Source organism: Dermacentor variabilis, chromosome 3 (genome assembly GCF_050947875.1).
Source record: "Dermacentor variabilis isolate Ectoservices chromosome 3, ASM5094787v1, whole genome shotgun sequence".
In the NCBI taxonomy this organism is placed as follows: domain Eukaryota; kingdom Metazoa; phylum Arthropoda; class Arachnida; order Ixodida; family Ixodidae; genus Dermacentor; species Dermacentor variabilis.
The window spans coordinates 220,735,914-220,741,913 of NC_134570.1; positions in this window are offsets into that span (position 1 = coordinate 220,735,914).

Below are 6,000 nucleotides of genomic sequence, written 5' to 3' on the forward strand. Positions count from 1 at the left end.
CGCATCTCTGCATCCAGTGAAACCTTGATTGATTTGTGTCTGACTAATCATGATGAAAGTAACGTGAAAGCGGGAGTGCTTGTAAGTGCAATCAGTGATTATTTACCTTTGTTCTGCTTCATTCCTAAGCGCACCTTTCCACAGGTTACCATAGAACACTCGACAAAAACTACGCGGATGATAACTAATCGCGCGATAGATAACTTCCGTCAAAATATTGCATCTGTAAACTGGAATGAAATCTTAGATAAAAATAAATCTGATTCAAACCTTTTATACAACAGTTTTCTCGAGAAAATTATTGAAATTTACGAACATTCTTTTCCTTTGGTAACTGTTAGAAAGTTTAAGAAAGCGAGGAAACCCTGGGTTACCTACGACTTACTCAAGAGAATGAAAGCACGAGATAAGCTCTTCAGCAACTTCCTGAAATATAAGGACGCAGAAATTTTTAAGCAATATAGAAAGGTCAAGAACAGGCTAAATGCCGACATAAAAAAGTCACGTGTTGATTACTACGCTAACAAATTTACGGACATTCTTTATGATCCTAAAAAAACTTTGGCGAACTCTAAAGGACCTATTGCGGCACACAAAAAATAGCATTCCCCAGGAACTTACGTACGGCGATAAAGTTCTAAGTGGTAAATCCCTCGCTGAAGTATTGAATCAACAGTTCTTGTGCTTTGGCTCCTTTGACTCAGAAGTTAGCAACAACTTCAGGGACTATATTAACACCAGTTTGCAAAATACTATGTATCTTCGTCCTGTTACACCTACAGAAATAGCACACATTATTAGCAATTTAAAGAATAGCTCTTCTTGTGGTTATGACGGTATTAAAATAGCACCAATTAAAGCAGTCGCGGATTTATTATGCAATGTTCTTTGTGCCATAACAAATATTGTGTTTTCTACAGGCACATTTCCGGATAACATGAAAATTGCTAGGATCGTCGTCTTGCATAAAGGTGGCGCAACTGATTGCATCACTAATTACCGGCCGATATCCATACTTCCAGTTTTTTCTAAAATTATTGAAAAAGCCTTAAATTCTAGAATAACTGGACACATGCAAAAGCATAACCTTATATCCCCGAATCAGTATGGCTTTCAAAGGGGTAAATCCACTGAATCTGCGTTACTTGAAATACGTGATAAAATTGTTGCCAATATAGAAAACCAACAATACACAATAAGCTTATTTTTAGACTTTAATAAAGCATTTGATTCAATTAAACATGACATACTTCTTTCTAAATTACCCTTTTATGGTATTAGAGGCATTGGTTTAGACTAACTGCGTAGCTATCTATCACACCGCTCCCAATTTGTGGAAATCAACAGCATAAAATCAGATTTAGCAGCCATTAGGTACGGCGTCCCGCAGGGTTCTATTATAGGTCATACGATTTTCCTTCTTTATATCAATGATATCGTGGCAATACCAGAAACACCCGATATTGTGTTATATGCCGAGGATACAAACGTTTTTTTCTCCTCTGATAACATTTCTACTCTAATTCCTCTTATTAACTGGTTAAATTCCCTTTCAGTGTGGCTATAGGCTAATCAGTTGAGGCTAAATGTTAAAAAACAAAGTATATTGTTTTTACTTCTATTAAAAAACCAGTTAGCATCTTCTTTAATATTTCAATCGCAACCACTTGAAAGGGTTTCCCAGTACAAGTTCTTGGGTGTACTCTTCCATGAAAATCTACGGTGGACGCATCACGTAAGTTATATTAAACGTAGCATAGCACAATTAATTGGTATGCTCAATAAGCATCGCACGCTGTTACCTTTAAAACTTAAACGTCAGTTATACTTTTCTACTATTCATTCTAGATTCCACTATTGTCTACTTATCTGGGGCGTCACTTCTAAGGCTAACTTGGAAACTCTATTCCGAATGCAGAAAAAGTGTGTTCGTATTATTCATAACCTATCGATGTACGAACATACCTCTGAGTACTTTCACCAGGACAGTACTTTGAGTGTCGCTAGTCTATATAAACAAAAGTTATCCGAAAAAGCATTTTTAGAATAAGTAATCGTGAGAACTTTTTTTCTATATATACTAATACCACAACTGATTACACCTTATTAGCTAGGAACATTATTAAGGTAAAAACTAGAACAAACTACGGCAATCAGCTTTTACAGTGGGAGATTCCTAATTTACGTAATGGTGAGCATGCTTTATTTGATATCATGTAAGATTCCTCAACCATTTCAATATTCAGAAAGAAGTCAAAACTGTATTTTTCCGACAATTGGCGCCTGTTTTTTGTAACTTATTTTCTGTTTTTCGACTGATATGCAATTTCATGCGTTGCAAGACTTTTTGTTTCCATTTGGCTTTTGGCCTTCATGTATCTTTCTGTACGTACTTTATTTCTTCATTTTCATTATTTATACTTATTGTGTTGCATTGATTTATTGTATGTATAATAGTATCACTCGTATATATAAGTATGTATATGTGTGTATTATGTGTATATATGCATATTTTTTTTGCACTGTTGTCTGCTGTGCTCGCGGCGCCAGGGGCCTAGTCAGGCGTGTATAGTCTCGCCTTTTGCTCCGGCGCCATGACAATCTTGTATTGTCAAAATTATAATAAACTTCAAACTTCAAACAAATCCTGACTATTGGTAATATACTCAATTAAAAATAGCTATTCTAATATATAACCAAAAAGTGTCTGATCAATCTGGTTTCATAAATAAATACCTTCGGAGAGAACACTGCCACGACTTGCAACATACGTTGTATGAAAAGAAGCTGTGCACAAACTACGGCACCTAGAAGCTGGATTACTTAATACCAGATTTCTCACACAAACACCATAATGCATTGTCCATTTCGACAGAAGCACTTCTGTCTATGCCCTGAAAAGCTATGCATGCCTACATATTACGATTTCAGTAGAGACGGACTATGTAGGCAAAAGATCACCTTTGTTGTACGGAATTATTGTCATGTTTTCAATATTGTTCATTATATCGTCTAGTGTTTGTATAGTCACTCTTGGAGTCATCATATTTTACATATTGTTACGGGGATGTTGCGAGTATTAATTTATTTATTCAAATACCCTAAAGGCCCAGCAGGCATTACATAGGGGGGGGGGGGGAACAACAGTAAGTACAAAGCAACGCAGTACTATGATGTGTACAGAAGTCGCTGACTATTAACAGCATGTTGAAAAGAAAAACACAAATATAAAGACACATAGCAACAATCATCAACAAACATTCAATTGTTACAGAGAGTATAAGACTGTATATGACTTTATTTACAATGTATACACAAAAAGAGTCATTTGGGTTAAAATGGCTGACTATATAAGAAAGCATAAGACTTTATTTACAATGTATACACGAAAAGAGTCATTTGGGTTAAAATGGCTGACTCGGAACAACACGCAGCAGCATCGTTTCGCGATCTTCTTCTAGTCTCTCCCTTCTTTCCCCCTTCCGCAACAGGACCCCCGGGTGGTGAAGCGCCGTCTCGGGGCATGGTAGGCGAAGAACTGCGAGCGAAGTATGGCTTCAGCCGCGAAACGTGCACGACGTCAACAGGCGGCGGACTTGAGGATGGATGAAACTGTAAAGGCGCGATCTCGTAATTGACGTCGTTAACTTGACGTAGGACTTTATAAGGCCCTGCATAGCGAGAGCGAAGCTTGTGGGAAAGGCCGACCCGACGACATGGTGACCAAAGCAACACCCAGGCACCTGGGGCGAACTGAATATCGCGATGGCACCGGACGTAACGCTCTTTTTTCAGATGCTGCGAGGCTAATAAATAAGCGAGATCGGGCGACTTGACGCGCCATGTCAGCGCGGTCGATGACTTCACGCGCGTACCCAGTGGCAACGGGGTCACAGAAGGTAGGATGGTGTCAAAGGACAAAGTGGGGTCGTGACCATACAAAAGGTAAAAGGGTAAATATCCAGCGGTGTCATGTCGGGACGAGTTATACGCGAATGTCACGTAGGCCAGCGTGGCGTCCCAGTCGCGGTGATCGTTGGATACGTACATCGACAGCATCTCTGTGAGTGTTCGGTTTAGACGTTCAGTAAGACCACTCGTTTGTGGGTGGTAGGCGGTGGAGAGCTTGTGCTCAGTGGCATAAGAGCGGAGGAGGTCGTTCACAACTCGAGACAAGAACGAGCGGCCGCAGTCTGTAAGTAACTGTCAAGGCGCGCCATGGTGGAGAATAACGTTATGAAGGAGAAAATCGGCGACGTTGGTTGCGCAACTAGTCGGCAACGCCTTTGTTATCGCGTAGCGTGTCGCGTAATCAGTAGCGACGGCGATCCACTTATTCCCTCTAGTCGTCATCGAAAATGGGCCAAGCAGGTCAAGGCTTACGCGATAGAATGGTTCAGAGGGAACTTCAATTGGATGGAGTCGGCTGATAGGTGCCAGGGGAGGTTTCTTCCGGCGCTGAAACAGTTAGCACGTTGTGACATAGCGACATGCGGAGCGGTAAAGACCCGGCCAGAAGAAGCGGCATCGTACGTGGTCGTATGTGCGCAAAACTCCAAGGTGTCCAGCCGTCGGTGCATCATGAAGTTGTTCGAGAACGACGTATCGCAGATGATGAGGAAGGACAAGGAGCAAGTCAGCGCCGTCAGGGTTGATATTGCGGCTGTAGAGGATGCCGTCATGCACCGTCGGTGCTGCCAGATTGCACTCCGACGATGATGGACTGTAAGTATCAGTCGCGTTGTTGTTCAGTGCGAATGCCGGTCATGTCAGTAAAAGCCATCATGCAGGTCACCGGATCATGCGCAACAGGATGGGGAGGATCCACGGGGTGATGCGAGAGGCAGACAGCGTCCTTGTGCATACATCCAGACTTATAGTTGACAACAAATGAAAATTCCTGGAGCCGTAAAGCCCGGCGACCAAGCCGTCTTGTGGGGTCCCGAAGGGAAGACAGCCACCAGAGGGCGTGGTAGTCTGCAACGACCTAAAGCGTGCGGCCGTACAAATATGGCCGGAACTTGGCGACAGCCCATGGCCCCAACTAAAGCCAAGCACTCCCACTCGATGATGGATTAATTTCTGTCAGCAGGTGACAGCAGGCGGCTGGTGTAAGCTATCACGCACTCGGCACCATTCTGCTGTTGTACAAGAACAGCGCCGATGCCGAGGCCGCTTGTGCCAATGTGTACTTTGCTCAGTGCAGATGGATCAAAGTGGGCAAGTATGGGAGGGATGGTCAGAAAGCCGACGAGAGCGGTGAACGCGTGAGCTTGCTCAAGGCCCCATGAGAACGGCGTGTTCTTCTTTAGAAGATCTGTCAAAGGCCGAGCAACGTCGGCGAAGTTTTTGACGAAATGGCGAAAGTAAGAACACGGACCGACGAAGCAGCGCAAATCAGAAGCAGAATGTGGCACAGGGAAACTGCGTACGGCGCGATGGGGAGGTGGCTGCCGAACGTGGGAGGAAAAGCAATAAGGTCGTCAAGGTAACACAGACAGGTGGTCCATTTGTAGTCTCGAAGAAGAGTGTCCATCGTACGTTCAAATGTCGCAGAAACATTGCATAGGCCAAAGGACATGACTTTGAACTGATATAAGCCATCCGCGTGATGAAGGCTGTCTTCTCACGGTCCATTTCATCAACTGAAATCTGCCAGTGGCCGGATCGAAGATCGATGGACGAGAAGGGTGGCTCGACGTTCAGCATGCGATACACGATACGATTGGCGTCTCCAGTGTTGATACGGTGATGGAACAACAGATGTCTGTCCTAAAGGGCTGTCGCCGAAGTCAAAGATGTCAAGGTACGATTCGAGGAGGAGACGTATGTCCGTGGCCTGTGCAGAGGTGAGGTCAGGTGAAATTATGTTCGCCAAGTCATCTGTTAGGGAAGCAGAGCTGTGAGCTGCAATTGGCGCTAAGAAACCGCCCTCGGCATTCAGACTTTCAATGTCCATTCAGAAATATTGGAAACGCTGGCCCAGAACATGCCGGCTGG